Source organism: Schistocerca cancellata, chromosome 12, assembly GCF_023864275.1.
Source record: "Schistocerca cancellata isolate TAMUIC-IGC-003103 chromosome 12, iqSchCanc2.1, whole genome shotgun sequence".
Taxonomy (NCBI): Eukaryota; Metazoa; Arthropoda; class Insecta; order Orthoptera; family Acrididae; genus Schistocerca; species Schistocerca cancellata.
Genome location: NC_064637.1, coordinates 94,497,286 through 94,517,519, shown reverse-complemented (window position 1 = coordinate 94,517,519; position 20,234 = coordinate 94,497,286). Strand labels below are relative to the sequence as shown.

At 40.1% G+C, this 20,234-nt stretch overlaps 1 non-coding gene across 1 annotated transcript; it reads left to right on the top strand.

The window, feature by feature from the left end:
- The first annotated feature begins 3,249 nt into the window (after window positions 1-3,249).
- On the top strand, window positions 3,250-3,323 carry Trnat-ugu (transfer RNA threonine (anticodon UGU)). The gene has a single exon. It is a non-coding gene; the product is annotated as a tRNA-Thr (tRNA).
- The last annotated feature ends 16,911 nt before the right edge of the window (window positions 3,324-20,234 follow it).

The window sequence follows — 20,234 nt, the reverse complement described above, 5'->3', positions numbered from 1 at the left end:
ACTATTGAAATAAGCCCTTCAATTATTTCCCACATTCGACCTTTTTTTTCCTGATTGACTAGTGTTAGTGCCCCACCAGCGTAGTCGAGTACTTACAAATTGTGTAACTGACGTTTGTCTAAATTTTACGTAACACTTTTGTGAATTTTAACAGCATAAAAAAATAATTACGTCCTTGTATTCGTGAGGCCTTCTTATTGCTGAACTACTTGACTTGTAAGAATAAAGTCTGGATTGAATTATTAGCATAATTAGTTTTAGCGTGACGCTTACAAAAGTCGCTGCTCGTTCATTTACGTTAATAATGTTAACGAAATGGCCAACTATGCTGGAGGCGTAATAGCAAAATCAATAGCGAGCACAAAAGGTCGAACACAGGGAACACTTCGTGTAGTCGGGAAATTTTGGACAGTGGTTCGACAGGAGTGCAACGAACAGTATACCAGAAATCCTGATTGGTGAGGGATGATTGTGCGGGTTGAGTTGCGTTTGAAGGTCAATGTAGTCCGTAACTAGAAAACTACAGCCTCCAGCGAAAACGTTTCCGGGTACAAAATTTAACAACAAAAAAGTCTTTCTGCTGGACTAACAGTTCGCGCGTAGAGAGCGAGAGAATATGAAAATCTCGCTGAGGTATTCAAGGCCAGATAAAACATTGCGGGATGCATAAAACGACATCGGTAGGCGTAGCTGAACCACGCTGGATATCAAAATATAAATTCCGCAAGTTGCATGACAGTGCATGATGGGGCCAATATCGCACCAACATTAATGGTATTGTGTCGCACTTTATTCGCCTATTGAGCGACGGAAACTTGACGATCTATATGTGTTTCAATGCGCCATAATCTCTCTACCTTGTTCTCATGGTACCTACGCTAAATACGCGATAGTGGCGGGAGACTAGTCACATTGTCTTCCTTGAATACAAATACTCTAAAAATACCCAACAAGGTACGTAACGAGGTCTCTGGTTCAAAGATTCCCATCTAGATTCCCCACTCATTTCGCTTGGGCCGGCCGGTGCGGCCGTGCGGTTCTAAGCGCGTCAGTTTGGAACCGCGTGACCGCTACGGTCGCAGGTTCGAATCCTGCCTCGGGCATGGATGTGTGTGATGTCCTTAGGTTAGTTAGGTTTAAGTAGTTCTAAGTTCTAGGGGACTGATGAGCTCAGTAGTTAAGTCCCATAGTGCTCAGAGCCATTTGAACCATTTTTTTTTTTCGCTTGCTGTTATACCGTCTACCGATCCTAGTTAGTTAGTTACGTGTTCCATTGATCAGTCTCACGGTAACCATTATGATATGGAACGTGTCAAGTGTATAGGAAATGCGCATATTAATGAGGTTTTTTTTTAAAAAAAAAGCTTAAAATTTTTTATTACCTACCCCATTTCCTTAAATGGCACAAAATGTATACCTTACACCTACAGATGTATTTATTCGTATTCAAGTATTCATCTATGGTGTAGAAGGAGTTGTCAAGGAGATATGATTTCAATTTATTTTTAAAAGAGATACTGCTGTCTGTCAGACATTTTATTTCATCTGGTAATCTATCAAAAAGGTCTACAGCAGCGTATTTTACCCCTTTTTGTGCCAAAGTAAGTCTTTCTTTCTTTCTTCCTTCTGGTGTTATAACCATTAATGTCACAGTTGTTTTTAGCCTGGTCCATGTTGGTGAGAACAAATTTAATTACTGAGTAAATGTACTGTGAAGCTGTTGTAAGAGTTCCTAACCTTTTAAAGAGATGCCTACAAGATGTGCGACTTTGAGCCCCTCACATTATTCTAACCACTTTCTTTTCAGCAGTGAATACTTTCTGCCTAAGTGTTGAGTTACTCCAAAATATTATTCCGTATATCAGAGAGTCAAAGTATCCAAAGCATGTTAGCTTCCTAATTTCTATTTCCTCAAAATTGGCAATTATTCTGATTGCAGAAGTTGCTGAACCTAGTCGCTTTAGGAGAACCAAAATATGAATTTTCCAATTAACATGATCATCTATATGTTTACCCAAAAACTTAGTATACTCTACCCTGGCTACTGACTTTTGTTGATGTCTTATATTTATAGAAGGAACTGTGCTCCTTGTAGTAGAAAATTGGATGTACTGTGTTTTTCAAAGTTCAGAGCAAGCCTATTGGCAGAAAACCAATCAATAAGTTTTCCAAAGACAATATTTGTATCATTTTCTACTGGAGTCTCTTTTACTGGCTTAATAATGATGCTTGTATCATCAGCAAACAGTGTCAGCTTAGCTTCCTGATTCAGATAAGAAGGGAAATCATTTACATACATCAAGAACAGAAAGGGGCCCATGATTGAATCTTGTGGAACACCTAATGTAATTTCACCCCTGTTAAACGAAGTGGGAAACTTCTTTAAATCACTTAAACCATATAGAGAATCTTTTTCCTTCCTGTTCTGTAGGTATGACTTAAACCATTCACATGCTCCTCCATTTATACCACAGAATTGTAATTTCTGTAACATAATTTCATGGTTCACACAATCAAACACTTTGGATAAACCACAGAAAATTTCTATTGGTGAAATTTTACTATTTAAAGAGCCTCTTATGTGGACAGTGAAATTTTATATTGCTGTCTCGGTGGAACAGCATTTTTCAGTTCCAAACTATGATTTACTAAGTATGCCATTACTGATTAGGTGGCTAACCACTGTTGAGTACATTACTTTCTCGACAATTTTTGAAAATTGCTGTGTGCAAGAATACTGGCCGGTAATTATTGACATCTGCGGTGTCCTCTTCTTTGTAGAGAGGCTTGGCAGTGGCATATTTCAACCTGTCTGGCAAAATACCTGGAGTTATTGATGCATTACAGTTACGACTCAGAACATCAGCTGTAACTGTTCCACATTGTTTTAATATCTTGTTAGAGATGTCACCTAGTCCAACAGAACATTTATCTTTGAAAGATTTAATAATTTTTCTTATTTTACACGAGGTTGTTCGACAAAAATTAATCCATGTACTGCCTGGCTTTTTCTTTTGAACTATTCTCACCAATTTTTTCACCTACCCAGCCACTGACCTTCGTCTGTGCGAATGTACACAGGTTGGCCGATCTCTTACGGGAATCGTAACCTTAGTGGGCGCGAGTAATGAGTGGATGGGCAAATATCTATTAAGTACATTACGTATGTGGATTGTGGACAGCTGGGGATGTGAGTCTCACGGGAAGCGTGCAAGGGATAAGTCGCTGCAGTCGCGCTATTCATCTGTGTCCTCGGTGGCTCAGATGGATAGAGCGTCTGCCATGTCAGCAGGAGATCCCGGGTTCGAGTCCCGGTCGGGGCACACATTTTCAGCTGTCCCCATCGATGTATATCAACTACACCTGTCGGCAGCTGAGGGTTTCAATTAATTATCATTTACTCTAGAGAAGTTGCAAGGTCATCTATGGTACCTGTTCTTTCGAGAACAGTTGCTATCTTCATATAAAGCATTCATAGCATACAACAGAAACGAGAGGTTGCTGATCTGGAGCCTGAATCTGCTTGTGTAAATTAATACAAAAAACAGAGTTCTTCTGCCTCAGTCCTCACCCTTCAGCACTGACTACTCATAATGCTGAAGCAGTGGCATGATCCCATGTTACTAAAAGATTTTTGAACGGAGTTTCAACAAGTTAGAATCAATAGGCGGATACTGGTGATTTCTTGCCGTATTCAACCACGTATCACTTTTCGAGAAAAGCAGCGAACGGTGTTCGCACTAAATTTACTTTTATCTGCCTATTGAATTTAATGTGTTGATTGTATTTACCCTGAAACTGAGTGAGTCAAAATTTTTCAATGTTTGTTCGATTAACAAGAAATTAAAGGCATAAAAAAATCTAAAATCGGTATATCAGAAACCAATTATTTTGAGCGGTTTTAACAGTCAAGTTACACTGGCGTGGAAAAAAAAACACGATGTAACCGAAAAAAGGTTGTTTCCACGATAACTGCCATCTCTCAGTACAGAACTGTAGATGCTGTAATTGCTGCCATGCAGATAAAAAAAGTTCCACTAACAGGAAAGGATCTCTCTTCTCGATAACCACGCTGTTGACTCACTTTATGGCTTGCGAAATGCTCTGAGTAACCGGAAGACACCCGTTGGGATTTTTTTTTTGATCTCTCAAAGGGTTTTGATTGTGTAGATCATGGAATACTTCTAGATAAGCTCAATTACTGTGGTATGAATGGGACAGTGCTCAAATGGTTTAAATCATACCTACCTGGAAGAGTGCAGGAAGTTAAAATAAGTAGATCACATAATATGCAAAAAAACTGGTCATTTCCCAAACTGGGGAACAATCAAGAATGGGGTGCGGCAAGGTTCAGTCTTGAGTCTTCTGCTGTTCTTAATATACAGGGCGTTACAAAAAGGTACGGCCAAACTTTCAGGAAACATTCCTCACACACAAATAAAGAAAAGATATTATGTGGACATGTGTCCGGAAACGCTTAATTTCCATGTTAGAGCTCATTTTAGTTTCGTCAGTACGTTTCCAGTTGGCCCAATTGAAGGAAGGTAATGTTGACTTCGGTGCTTGTGTTGACATGTGACTCATTGCTGTACAGTACTAGCATCAACAGGTTAGTGTTCATCACGAACGTGGTTTTGCAGTCAGTGCAATGTTTACAAATGCGGAGTTGGCAGACGCCCATTTGATGTATGGATTAGCACAGGGCAATAGCCGTGGCGCGGTACGTTTGTATCGAGACAGATTTCCAGAACGAAGGTGCCCCGACAGGAAGACGTTCGAAGCAATTGATCGGCGTCTTAGGGAGCACGGAACATTCCAGCCTATGACTCGCGACTGGGGAAGACCTAGAACGACGAGGACACCTGCAATGGACGAGGCAATTTTTCGTGCAGTTGACGATAATCCTAATGTCAGCGTCAGAGAAGTTGCTGCTGTACAAGATAACGTTGACCACGTCACTGTATGGAGACTGCTACGGGAGAACCAGTTGTTTCCGTACCATGTACAGCGTGTGCAGGCACTATCAGCAGCTGATTAGCCTCCACGGGTACACTTCTGCGAATGGTTCATCCAACAATGTGTCTGTTGTGTACATAGTTCCGCGTAGTCAGCGCGTACACAACTTTCCCACTAGAGCGCGCCCCGCTAAGCACAACAGCGCAGGCGCAGTGCTCGTCCGTCTCCGCACTACGAGATGGCGCTGCCTTAGAGACGGACCAAATTCTGCTTCCGCCGATCTGCGTATTAATATGTAACGCAGCCAATGAGATTCCTGCTAATGTAGACCCTTTTCTCCTCGCTGATCACACTCGCGCAGTGATACCTCAACGCGCGAGGTATTATAACGAGTGTACAGACCTCCGATTAGTCAGTCTGCACTTGTCTGCATTAGTCTGTACCAGTCAATAGTCAAGTTTCAGTCTGCACCTAATAAAATTACCATGTTCCTGTGCATAGCCATGAAGAGAAAAGTATAGACACTTTGTCAAGTATCAGAGATACGTGAGAATAAGATTGACGTACCAAGACCAAAGGAACTTCAGAGTGTCAATTGTAAACAGCATCCAGAATCAAGTTACGTAATTTCTATGCTTTTGATTATTTTAATAAATGTGTGTGAAAATTAATCAAGTCCTGTTTAAAGTTGGTCACCGTCAATCTGCTACTCTAAGCGTGCAAGTGGCATTTCTATCGTCTGACCTAACGGCAGAAAATAAACACGCCATGATAAGACCACGAGACATATTGCTGACACTTGCCTACTTGGTTAGAGCGACGAGTCAAATAATCTGATGGTGTGTATACCGAAGGTCTTACAGTACGCACACCACACTGTCCATCCTCATTTCAGTGCAAATGTTCTCTTTACGGATGAGGCATTATTCCAACGTGATCAAATTGTAAATTTTCACAATCAACATGTGTGGGCTGACGAGAATCCGCATGCAATTGTGCAATCACGTCATCAACACAGATTTTCTGTGAACGTTTGGGCAGGCATTGTTGGTGATGTCTTGATTGGGCCACACCTACGCTCAATGGAGCACGTTATTTTGATTTCATACGGGATACTCTACCTGTGCTGTTGGAACATGTGCCTTTACAAGTACGACATAACATGTGGTTCATGCACGATGGAGCTCCTGCACATATCAGTCGAAGTGTTCGTATGCTTCTCAACAATAGATTCGGTCAGCGATGGATTGGTAGAGGCGGACCAATTCCATGGCCTCCACGCTCTCCTGACCTCAACCCTCTTGACTTTCATTTATGGGGGCATTTGAAAGCTCTTGTCTACGCAACCCCGGTACCAAATGTAGAGACTCTTCGTACTCGTATTGTGGACGGCTGTGATGCAATACGCCATTCTCCAGGGCTGCATCAGCGCATCAGGGATTCCATGCGACAGAGGGTGGATGCATGTATCCTCGCTAACGGAGGGCATTTTGAACATTTCCTGTAACAAAGTGTTTGAAGTCACGCTGGTACGTTCTGTTGCTGTGTGTTTCCATTCCATGATTAATGTGATTTGAAAAGAAGTAATAAAATGAGCTCTAGCATGGAAAGTAAGCGTTTGCGGACACATGTCCACATAACATATTTTCTTTCTTTATGTGTGAGGAATGTTTCCTGAAAGTTTGGCCGTACCTTTTTGTAACACCCTGTATATTAATGACTTGCCATTCTATATTCACGATGATGCAATGCAGGTACTTTTTGCTGATAATACAAGTATAGCTATCACACCCAACAGACAAGAATTAACTGATGAAATTGTAAATAATGTTTTTCAGAAAATCATTAAGTGGTTCTCTGCAAGTGGGCTGTCATTAAACATTGACAAAACACAGTATATACAGTTCCACACAGTAAATGGAATGACATGATTAATAAATATAGACTTCGATCAGAAATCGGTTGCTAAGGTAGAATATTCAAAATTTCTAGGTGTATGCACTGATGAGGGGTTGAACTGGAAAAAAACACACTGAAAATCTGCTGAAACGTTTGAGTTCAGCTACTTATGCTATTAGGGTCATCGAAAATTTTGGCGATATACATCTCAGTAAATTAGCTCACCACGCCCATTTTCATTCTCTGCTTTCGTATGGCATCATATTCTGGGGTAACTCATCTTTGAGTTAAAGAGTGTTCGTTGTACAAAAGCGAGTAATCAGAATAAATGCTGGAGCTCATCCAAGATGATCCTCCAGACACTTATTTAAAGAGCTAGAGATCTTCACTGTAGCCTCACAATATATGCAATCACTTAAGAAATTTGTTATTAACAATTGGGTCGAATTCAAAAGTAGTAGCAGTGTACATGGCTACAACACTAGGAGAAAGGATGATCTTCACTACTCAAGGTTGAATCTAACTTCGTCTCAGAAGGGTGTAAATTATGCTGCAACAAAAGTCTTTGGGCAGTTACCCAATAGCATCAAAAGTCTGACAGACAGCCATATAGCATTTAAAAAGGAAATTAAAAGAATTTCTGAATGGCAACTCCTTCAAGGCATCAGATGAATTTTTGAATATAGTAAGTGGGTAATTCCCCACCCCCCACCCCAAATAAAGATTTAAAAATATTAAGTTGGTTGGTTGGTTTGGGGAAGGAGACCAGACAGCGTGGTCATCTGTCTCATCGGATTAGGGAAGGATGGGGAAGGAAGTCGGCCGTGCCCTTTCAGAGGAACCATCCCGGCATTTGCCTGGAGTGATTTAGGGAAATCACGGAAAACCTAAATCAGGATGGCCGGACGCGGGATTGAACCGTCGTCCTTCCGAATGCGAGTCCAGTGTCTAACCACTGCGGCACCTCGCTCGTTAAAAAAAAATATTAAGTGTCATGTAATATTTTGTGTAATGCATTATCTTGGATGGACACCTTTTATTAATCTGACACGTTCCACATCATTACGAAGTGTCGTATTCATGATCTGTGGAACAAGTACTAATCTAATCTAATCTGAAAAAAAGAAGCAGCGGGGATGTCATACCGCCATAGAAAGTGTTTACAGCGCCGGAATTGCACATAGTGGCCAAAACTGGAACTACTTTTTTTTTCCATCGTAGGTCGGTTCCGCATTAACGCTTTAGGATATGTATCAAGTTTCGCTTCCATACGACGATTGCGGTCCACACCTGACTTCCACGATTAGCTGCACCTTCGACCACAGATACTAGTAGACTGGTCTTGCTGTGCAGAAGCTATAACTGGTGTGGCTCCAACATAAACCACGTGACTGTTGGCAAAACGTGGCGGGAACTCAAATCAGCGGTCTGCCATGCTGTTTGTATCGTATTTTACCCACATTTCTCAATTGGCTGCCAAACGCTTCCAACAAAAATTACTTTCTTATTTGCGAAAAATTATGTCAGAACTACATTTGACCTGGATTTGTTCACAGTACCGTTTATGAAATCTAACAAATACACCGAACGCCCATCTGGTGGGCAGCGGGACGAAATTACTATAAACTACTGTCCGCCCCTCGTGGTCTCGCGGTAGCGTTCTCGCTTCCCGAGCACGGGGTCCCGGGTTCGATTCCCGGCGGCGTAAGGGGTTTTTCCTGCCTCGAGATGACTGGGTGTTGTTGTGTCGTCTTCATCATCATCATTCATTCCCATTACGGCCGGAGGAAGGAAACGGCAAACCACCTCCATTAGGACCTTGCCTAGTAAGGCGGTGCGGGTCTCCCGCATCGTTCCCCTACGCTCTGTAAAGAAGCATGGGACTACATTTCCATTTCATCAATTAAAGTAAAATGTCGTTAAAATTCTTTTAAACAGTAAGAGTGGGCTCGTGTGGATTCACCGCGTTTTGAGCTCTAGTCACTTATAAAAGAAATTATGTCGACTATAGGTGTCAAAATTGTCGACTTTAGGAGCAGGTCCATTTTACAGTATCGATTTTAGTTGCACTTCAAAGGTACAGTTCCTACTATTTTTACAAAACTTTAAACTATCAGTTTAAAAAAAATGATATTTTAGATGAAAGGTGAGACTTTGAAATTTCAGAAAATAATTTTGGAGCCCTACATTTATTTAATAGTATTAGAAGGTAGAAAAAAATTCTCTTCATGTGTCGATTATAGGTGCTCTTACCTTACTATAATCTCACTTGTATATACAAAAAGGCACGTACGTACAGATGGCTTAAAGTTTTTCCCTTTCAGTGCCTGTATTTAAAGCTGCCTTTGGTTTTCATCCTTAGCGAACCTATGAGTAGGAACGAGAAACAGTTATACTTACTTCTGTAACCGAATTATTACAGATACTTTCCAAACTGTAATGTGAGTCTGACTTTACAGGCACCACTTTCAACACTTTAATTTATGTGATGCTCTATTTCAAGTGTAAAAAACATATAGAAGTCACTTCAGCAGATTTCAATAAACGCATCTGCACTATCATAGAAACACTTATACGTGAAATGTAATGCCATTCCCCCCCCCCCCCCCCCCGACAAAGCGCTGAGTACAGCCATAAGCGCAACACGAAACAACCATGTTTTGCCAACATTCACGTGACTTTAGCCCAGAGATGACGTCAGGGCCAGTCTATTATATTTATGGTCAAAGAGCTGCACTTAAATTGCAACCACTCGCTACGCCTGCTACACGCGCGTCCCTAGTCAGGCTGGGTGGCTGCCGTCACGTTCCGCTCTCTTCCATTCGGCGCGGCCGCCCCCGCACCAGCGAGCTCGCTGCTCTGGTTGCGGAGCCGCTGACCTGGGTCACTGCGGTGCTTTACGATGTAAACACGAGCCTATCTGCGCGGCGCGGCCAGTAACTCACAGCGGCGCCGGCGCGCACTGTAGTTTACGACCCAGGGGTGTCCAGTCACGGGGCCAGGCGCCAAATGTGGCCCTCCGGCGCAAACGCGGTAACAGGCCCGCTAAGTGCGGACGGCGACACTGAAGCGGAATAACGCGGGAGGTTGACCTGAGAAGGTGCATGGGGGCTTAATAAAATATGATGCAAATACTTTTTGTTACTGTATGTCCGATTACGCAAGTCTCGTAAACGGCTGGCCCTGACAACTAATTGTTACGCTATCTGACTGCATAGAATGACAACAAAGAATGAAATGAAACTTTCAGTTAATACAATTAATTAATTAAGTCCCCAGCAACTATAAAATCTACGAATCCAACAAAGCACAAGTGTAACTGTTCTGTATGTGGTAGTATGACTCAACGCACATCTGGCCCGGTTCTTCTTCAACAAGACAAGAATTTTTAAATATCATTTATACTGACGTGATAAAAGAAAATTAGAAATACTATAATTGTACAAGAAAGCCAAAATTACACTCTAATACGAGAACACACGCCAGATGCTTTGTTGACTGAACCTGTAATGAAGCATTATTCAGGACACACAATAATAAGAAAATAAAGAACAGTAGTTAGTTACCTTAATTTATATTGACGAAAAGCACTCAGATCATTACAATATCTCCATTGGATCAACATCTGCTATCTCTCCCATCAAACCACTGCATAAAACATGGAACAACACTCTGCACTATCTCATCTCAACTTCCGCTACAAGCAGTGTCCACCACAACTGCTCGACAAGAACTCTCGGCAAGAACTGCCTGCCGCTACCTCTCAACACGCACTGCCAGTGGAGGCGGCGGAACAATACTCTCTCTGGCGCGATTTTTGGCGCTGTGGCTCAGTGTAGCCACCTTTCATATGCCCTTCCTCCACGGGCTAGAATTTGATGGTATTTTTGCCAGCATTGGTGGTGAAAATACCACCAAATTCGTCAAAAAAAATACAGACAAAAATAAAAGATAATATTAATACGTAAATATCATATAACTAGATAAAATTTTGGCTTTGCACTGACCTTTCAATAGCCTAATATACAAAATACACTAAGCAATACAAATTCTTTCATACATGTGACTTTACATAATAGTTTACACAAGTATTATGTGGTTAAACAGTTCAATCAATAGCGTCAGCAATGACGAATATGTACAGGTAAGAGTCTCATAACTTTTCACAAACAGTAATACACAAAAAATCAGTTTATACAAATATTCACATAAAATGTTTACACAACAAGTGGTTGACAGTTCCAGCAGTAGCACCCAGCAATGTTGAGTAGGTGCAGACTCCAACAGGTGACATCATTTCAGTAGAAGCAGTCCATCAGTGGCACCCAGCATTGTGGAACAGGTGCAGACTCCAACAGGTGACATCATTTCAGTAGAAGCAGTCCATCAGTGGCACCCAGCATTGTGGAATAGGTGCAGACTCCAACAGATGACATCATTTCAGTAGAAGCAGTCCCTCAGTGGCACCCAGCATTGTGGAACAGGTGCAGACTCCAACAGGTGACATCATTTCAGTAGAAGCAGTCCATCAGTGGCACCCAGCAATGTTGAAGAGGTACAGACAGCAAGAAGTAACATCATTTCAGTAGAAGCAGTTCGATTTGTGGTACCCAGCAATGTTGAAGAGGTACACACAGCAACAAGTCACATTTCTCAGTAGAAGCAGTTCATCAATGGCACCCAGCAATGTTCAAGAGGTACAGACAGCAAGAAGTAACATCATTTCAGTAGAAGCAGTTCCATTTGTGGTACCCAGCAATGTTGAAGAGGTACACACAGCAACAAGTCACATTTCTCAGTAGAAGCAGTTCATTAATGGCACCCAGCAATGTTGAGTAGGTGCAAACAGCAACAGGTGACATCATCTCAGTAGAATCAGTCCATCAGTGGCACCCAGCAATGTTGAGTAGGCGCAGACAGCAAGAAGTAACATCATTTCAGTAGAAGCAGTTCCATCTGTGGTACCCAGCAATGTTGAAGAGGTACAGACAGCAAGAAGTAACATCATTTCAGTAGAAGCAGTCCATCAGTGGCACCCAGCAATGTTGAACAGGTGCTACAGCAACAAGTGACACCATTTCAGTAGAAGCAGTTCCATCAGTGGCACCCAGCAATGTTGAACAGATGCAGACACCAACAAGTGACATTATTTCAATAGATGCAGTCCATCAGTGGCACCCAGTAATGTTGAACAGGTGCAGACACCAACAAGTGACATCATCTCAGTAGAAACAGTCCATCAGTGGCACCCAACAATGTTGAACAGGTGCTACAGCAACAAGTGACATTATTTCAATAGATGCAGTCATCAGTGGCACCCAGCAATGTTGAGCAGGTGCAGACATCAGTCCATAATATTCACTATCACTAATCACACTGTTGATCAGAGTTTATCAGCAGAAATGAAACATGTCCTAGTGGCACCAATCACGTAGAAAAAGTGCAAGTAACAGTCCATAATATTCACTATCACTAATTAGACAGTTCATCAGCAGTAATTAAACATTTCCAGGTGTCACACATCAATTTGAACAGGTGCAGTTGTGAACAACAGTTTGAATGCACACACAATTGCTTTTACAAAATTATTATCAATGCTATTACACTAAACATACAAATCATAACAAACACACAAATGATGTCAGATAACTGTCATATTACTATTACAAATACACAAACATCAGTAAACCTATAATATTTATGGGTGTCAGTGCAAGCCACTACAAACAAATAAAATAATATTTAGGAGACAGGTGGGAAGGATTAGGAAAGGAAAACACACAAAACACACTCACTCATCTTTCATCTGCATTAAGTACTACTGTGTAATTGTATAGTGTTAACTGGCTGAATCCACTTCTGTCAAATTTCATGTTCATCATGTGTATCAAGTAGTAGTGACAGCAATGTATAACAGTCAATAATAGTTAAGTCAGCGTCATAGTCATCATGTCAAGACCAATGTTTGCCAAGCCAGATCAAAATGTACTGTTACTGAACAACTGTCAGTGTGCCAAGATATGCAACTTCCTCTCTCCAAAAAAAAAAAAAAATACATACTGCTTAGTGATTTAACAAAGTGTGTGTAGACAATCTTCCTTCCATTTTAGTGTTCTAGTCTGCTATCTTCATCCTCCTTGTTCCATATAGACCAACAACAAAAAAAAATATGCACCTCACTTACTTGCCTCTTATCCACTAAGACTCAAATCAACTTCATATAATCTCAATACCTCTATAATACCTCTTCAATACGTCGCTACATATAAACCTTATTGCCAGTTTCATTTCACTTCCATAATAACTCTTTCCTCTAGTCAGTTTCGTCGATAAAATCCTAATGCAAACCTCCTCATCCCATACAATCCGAAGACACACTGTCAACACACAACCTCTGTGTAATCCATCTGACCAAAATCTTCTACTCATTATGAATTATAAACAAAGAATGCATACATAACCTCTAACAGACCTAGTTCGAACAACTCTCAGTAATTAAGTACGATTACGGAGTGTGAATGATCATAATATTTCACAGTGTGTACACCACTTCAAGAATTATGGCAAACAGAAGCAAACATGTGGAGTATTTCTTGTGTCAAGTGTCACTTCCTATTTCAATTGCTCACGAAAAATGCAGTGTAATAACTGTGTTGGTATGTCATGTCGTTAGCTTCCTTCCTATTGGCATACATTTATACAGCTTTCCTCAAACCTCCAGCTCATGTGACTTCTATGAAGTTTCTTGTACTAATGTCGTTCGTCGAATTATAGCAGTTCATTTTCTTATCTTAAAATATAAAGCACTGAGCGTAAGCAAAACAAGCAACAGCGAGTAAATATACCAGTAGTGAACAGAATGTCAACAATTGGATGCAGCACAAATCTTACAACGAGGCTCTGCCAAGCGAACAATCCGTAACCCATACCACAGTGTAACCTAAACTCTATGTTCATACACAGTACAACAGCATTTCTATATACAAAATTAAAGAGTAGTTGTGACAACAAACAGAAATGTATAAATATGCAATCCATACGCATAGCAGCAAACATATCTTACGTAATAACAGGTCATCAGCATCGTATAACCGTAAGCAAATAAATGTTCATATGTAATCTAATAAATAAACATGAAGGCGCAGGCAAATAAGTAAACATGAAGGCGCAAGCAGATAAATCACAAAGTATAACTTACATACCTAACCACATCAGCACAATTTATCAGGTGACAATTATAATTTAAATAAATAGGCACAGCAGGCACATAATTAAAAATATGTCATCAGTGAAAAAGCAGTGCAGCCAAGCGATGCATAGTATACACAAGTTACAATCCAGTACATTAATAAAAATTGTCAAAATCAGTTAACGTACGCAAGCACGTCGCTTCACAAGTAATTTCATAGAACATGTAATTAGCACAAAGTATGAATCACGTAATCGCGAGCAGCAAATTACGTCTAAGGTACGTACCTAAGTGGAAATATGTTACCTGAAAAATAAACTCAATTAATAGTTACCTTTTTTAGTTTATTACTTTCTTCTTTGAAATGACATTTTTCCTGAAATTTTCTCGACAGCAAGTCGTCTTAACGTCGGACACGCACAGAATTTACCTGAAGTTCTTAAATATTTTATAGAACCGTATCCTGAAAAATACTGAATGTTAATAACAGAATTTATCAAGTCACTATAGCTTTATACTGATTTTATTCGGAGAAATTAGACTGTGTATTTATTTACGGCTGTCAGTGCATTCGCACTGAGCGCTCGATCAGCTGTAGGCGCGTGACGTAGGAAGTGATTGTTTGCGGTCAACGACTGCCCTTTGCGGCGCGCAGACTTGACTGTTGCTTTGAGTATACGCCGCCGCCAAAACACAGCGCGGTGTCCTTGTACTCTCCGCATGTTTACATGTAGCTGTTAGTTTCTCACCCCGCATGTTTACATGTAGCTGTTAGTTTCTCACCAGTATGTCATTCTGCAAAAAATTTTTAAAAGTATATCATTCCACAAAAATTTTAACGTTAGATATATGATGTATTCCTTTAGAGCGTCGTGATTTAAGAGTTTCTACTTCGACAGTGTTATCATGAATAATTTTGCGAATTCTATATGGACCGTTATAAAGCAGAAAAAATTTGCGACACAAGCCTTTTCCTTTGTGAGACAAACGATGAGCCTTAATTAACACCTTCTGACCAACTGACAAGATTTTTAAACGACCAGGACGCTTAGCTGATTTCACTCTTCTAGCAGCCGCAGATGCAATATTTTGTAGAGCCAGGTTGACAACTTCAGAATGCCGCAGTTTCCGTGTAGGCGGAAAAGGAACGATTTCAGAAATCCGATTTGTCGGTGCTTTGTTTTTTAATATCAGTATAGGCGGTAAAGAAGTTGAGTCGTTAGGAAGTTCATTCAGAACGTTTTGAAAAATGTGAAGATACTGATCCCAAGTTCTGTGATTCTGATGACAATAAAGACGACACAATTTATTGATTTCCTTCATCCATCTCTCTGAAGCGTTAGACTGGGGGTGAAAAAGTGAAATGAATATTGGTTTAATTTTACGACGCCGTAGAGTACGAAGCCAAATTTTAGAACGAAACTGTGATCCATTATCTGATATGACCTTATCAACATGACCCACTTCTTTAAGAAAATGTTTGATGAAAGCATTAGATACTGAACGAGCTGTTGCTTTGCGTAACGGTGTAAAACACACATATTTTGATGTCAACTCCACTGCTACGAAAATGTACGCAAAACCATTAGTAGATCGAACCACTGGACCGAACAAATCAACTGCAGCCATGTCCTTTAATTTTGCTGGAATGATAGGAAACAACGGTGCTCTGTGAGAAACTGTCGGTGGTTTAGCCTTTTGACATAATTTGCATTTGGCAAGAACAAATCGAATACGTTTTTCCATATTATTGAAGTAGCAATTTTCTCGTAATTTATGAAAGCATTTTCTGGGACCAAAATGCGCATAACTGAAATGCGTATACCAAATCAGCTTATTAACCCACTCATCAGGAATACAAACTAACCAAACAGAGTTGTCGACCGATTTTCGTTTGAAAAGAATGTCATTCCCAACTAAATAATGCTGTCTAATCGCTACGCTATCCTTTCTCCTCCACTTATCCTTAATGTCCTTCCAGATTGGATCCTTATTTTGCTCCTTAGCGATGTCCTGGAGCGAAGACGAAATAAAGTTCTCAAACGCAACACCTTGAATATACATCAAACAATAATTGTTTTCCTTGCAGTCCTCTTCAGCACTTTGTTTCAAACCCATAGGTGCACGTGATAAAGCATCAGCAACAATATTTGAAGAACCCTGTATGTAAACAATACTAAAATCAAATTCCTGTAGGTACAACGCCCATCGTGACAATCTGCCGTGAGTTAATTTTGTTGACATAAGAAATTCCAAAGCTCGATGATCGGTGTAAACCTTAGTATGTCTGCCAAACAAGAATGTCCGAAATTTTGTAAAAGCCCAAACAACAGCCAAAGCTTCAAGTTCCGTAATCGAATAATTCTTTTCAGATTTAGAGAGAACACGACTTCCAAATGCAATAGTTTTCTGGACTACAACGCCGTCTTCTTCTGTCTCTTGAAATAAATGTGCACCTAGGCCTTTGTATGATGAGTCCGTCGCCAAACAAAAATCTTTAGATAAATCCGGGTGTGAAAGAAGTGGAGCAGCAACTAAGGCATCACGAAGTTGTTCAAATTCTGACTGAGCTTCCTCATCCCAACACCAATTAGATTTCTTTCCGGATAGTTCACATAAACGAGGTGTGGCCAAATTGTCCAATCTAACAAAGCGTCTCAGGAAATTACAGACACCAAGGAAACTACGAACATCACGTTTTGTGGTAGGAACAGCATAATTACGAATAGCGTCTAATTTTTCTGGATCAGGAAGAATACCTTCTGTAGAAATAATGTGACCGAGAAATTTCACCTGTGAACGACCAAATTCAGATTTTTGTAAGTTCACCGTAATGCCAACTCTTGCAAAGATACGTAACAATGAATCCAAAATTTTGTTGTGCTCACTCCAAGAATGTTTAGCAATAAGAATGTCGTCAACATATGAAGTAATATTGTCACGAAGATAAACAGGTAAAATTTCATTTAAACTACGAATGAATGCTGCCGAAGATACAGTAAGTCCAAACGGTAATTTCCGAAACTGGTAACAGTTACCAAAGGCTAAAAAGGCAGTATATTTTCTACAATCAGGGTGGAGTTCTATTTGCCAAAAACTTGCGCGCATGTCAATCGTGGATAAAACTTTAATTCCATGGAAATGTTGAAGAAGTTCATCTAAATTTTGTGGGCGGTCAGTTTCAGGAATGATGATATTATTTATCTGTCTGGAATCCAGAACCAAACGAATTGACCCATCCTTTTTAAGAACAACGTGTAATGGGCTAGTATAAGGACTGACTGCAGGCTCAATAATGCCCTGATCTAACATGTACTGAAGTTCATTCTTAACCTTGTCTCTGTAAGCCAAAGGAATAGCGTACGTTTTCCCGCGAAATGGTGTGTGTTCTTTTACTTTAAATAAATATTGTAAGCCTTGTATAGTTCCCGTGTGATGACTAAACACTGTAGCATGTGAAGTCAAAATTTGATGCAGCTCTTCTCTTGCAACGTCATCTGGCACTTCAGCTTTCTTAACCTTTTCATTAATTAGTTCTTCGCTATTAATTATATCATCCATCGCGTCTCTGTATCTATTGTCATTGTCATGAATAAACACATTGTCGTCATAATGCTCAACGAGAACATCAGAAGTAAGAAACCTTAAACATTTTGTATCTGACTCAGATCTTGTTAAACACTCGAAAAATTTCAAACATTTCGGCATTCCGGCAACAGTCAAATTCACACTTCCTTCTTTAAAGTTCAAAATTGCCTTATGTGCGTTAAGAAACTCCATACCTAATATAATTTGTGTACTGAGTAATGGAACAATAATTAAATTAGCAGAAAATTCGTATCCTTGACAATTGAAATTTAGGTTGGTCTGTTGTTTAACTTCTACACCTTTTCCAGAAATCGCTCCTCGAATTGTAGTTTTAGAAATAGGTAACACAGGACAGGCAATAGTTCTTTCACATGTACGAAAAACTGATTCACTAATGACATTTAATGGGCTCCCAGAATCTAAAACTGCAGTGAACTTATTCTTACCCACACATACTTCAATAACAGGATGTAAAAATGCGTCTACATTACTTTCCTTTTCGTCTAACAAAATGTCTCTCATGTCTTCCAGGCGTACGTAGTGTAAAGTCGTAGTGTCATTACTTTCTGAACCGTCTATATTGCTGCCAGAAGCCGAAGCTGCAAGTCATTGTCGATTGTTTGCGTCACGTCTTTGATTATTCGCGTCATTTCGCGGATCCATTTCTACGATTTGCACTTGTCTCTCTGAAGTTCTGTCACGTGGAGGATGCCAATTAGGTCCCTCCTGTCTGTTAGATACAAATTCTTGGCTGTGTCTGTTATTAAAATTTCTGTTTTCCTGTCTGTCTGCATAGCTACTTCTAGTGTAGTTTCGACTGTCACTTCTGAAATTATTGTTGTATCTACTACCCTGATTATTTCTGTAGTAAGAATTTCTATTACTGTTTGAATAATTTCTGTCTTGATAATGTCGATTACTGTTTCCGTATGATTGATGATTCCGGTACGAATTACCGTTACTATAATTGTCTGTGTAATTTCTGTTAGAACGTCTGTTATTGTCATAAGGCTGGTATCTATTGTCCTGTCTGTTACGTCTGTCATTCTCAAAGTTACCCATATAACGCCCGTTCCGATCACTATCCCTTTTCTCTGAAAATCTACTGTAATTACTGTTACTGAAAAAATTACAGGAAGTCCCATCGTCGTTGTCATACTCAAGTTCTTGTAACAAAGTCTTAAAAGTCTCAATGTCGTCTTTACATCTTCCGGCTAAAGCAATTTGTCTTACGGATTGTGGCAGCTTAGTTAAACAAATGCGAATTAATTCAGTCGGGCTGTAAGGGTTGGAAAGGAACTGATTCTTTCGAATCATGTCTTCAAAGTATTCTGCCGGCGTGCGGAACTCAGACTGTTTAAAATTACGCTGCATAATCAGACTATGTTTGACTCTGTCTTGTGTGTTTTCGGACCAGTATGCCGATAGAAATGCATGATAAAAGTCATTTAGGGTATGACAATCTCTAATGAGTGCGCGCATTCGCGTCGCCGGTTCGTTTTCTAAATATCCACACATAAATTCCAGTTTGTGACTTAATGGCCAATTTGGTGGGAGTGCGTACATAAATTGATCTAACCAAGCACATCGATGTATGTCATTCTTAGAATTGCGGAAGATCTTAAATTTCCGAACAGTCAAAAAGTGTTTATAGTCAAAGTTTTCGCCTCGTGGCGACAAAGACCTACCGCGTCTGTCCCAGTCCCAATGCCGATTATTGTCAAGTTCGCGCGCCTGGCGCTCTCTTGTTGCATCCCGTAAATGAAACAAATTATTTTCTTCAAACCCCTCTGGTATCTGTGATTCTAAATTTCTTTTGCCGTCTTTTCCTACGATTTCGCCTTCAATTTGTTTGACTTGCTTTTTTAATGCCTCAAATTCCCTTTTCACGCGTTCATTAAATTTTCCCTGATTTTCAACATGTTTATTTATGCTCTGGTACTCTTCGGTTTCTGAAAATGGCAATGGAGCTGTGTCATCTGAATCTCTGTCCCCATTTAAACTAAGATTTGTCAATTTATCTGAAATCTCCTCCACTCTTTCCGATAAGTCACCAATTTGTTCTTTCTGTTTATTTACGTCTTCCGTAAGTGTCGCGACTCGCGTTTCAGTATTAACGCATTTAGTAGTTAACTGTTCATACTGTTGTGTTAGGTTATTTAGTCTGTCATTTGGTACGGATTCCTCGATTCTCTCAAATATTTCTTCCTTATCTTTTGCACGTTGTAAATTTAACTCTGAAAATTTCTGTACTATCACGCGATCTCTTTCTTCCTGTTCTCTATCCTGTTCCCTTTGTCTAATCTCTACTGCAACTAATCTATTATTGTGAGAATTCAAAATCGGTTGTACTTCTTCTCTGATTTCTTTCTTTAATTCATCTTTCATATTTTTGAAACATGTCCCTATTCGTGAGTCTAGCCGTGTTTCCATTGTTCCCATATCAGTTTCTAATCGTGTTGCCAAAGTTCCCATCTCTGTTTTTAATTCAGATCCTAACTGCGATCCAAGTGAGTCTAACCGTGTTTCCATTGTTCCCATTTGTGATCCCAGAGAGTCTAACCGTGTTGCCATTGTTCCCATATCTGTTTTAATAGTTCCT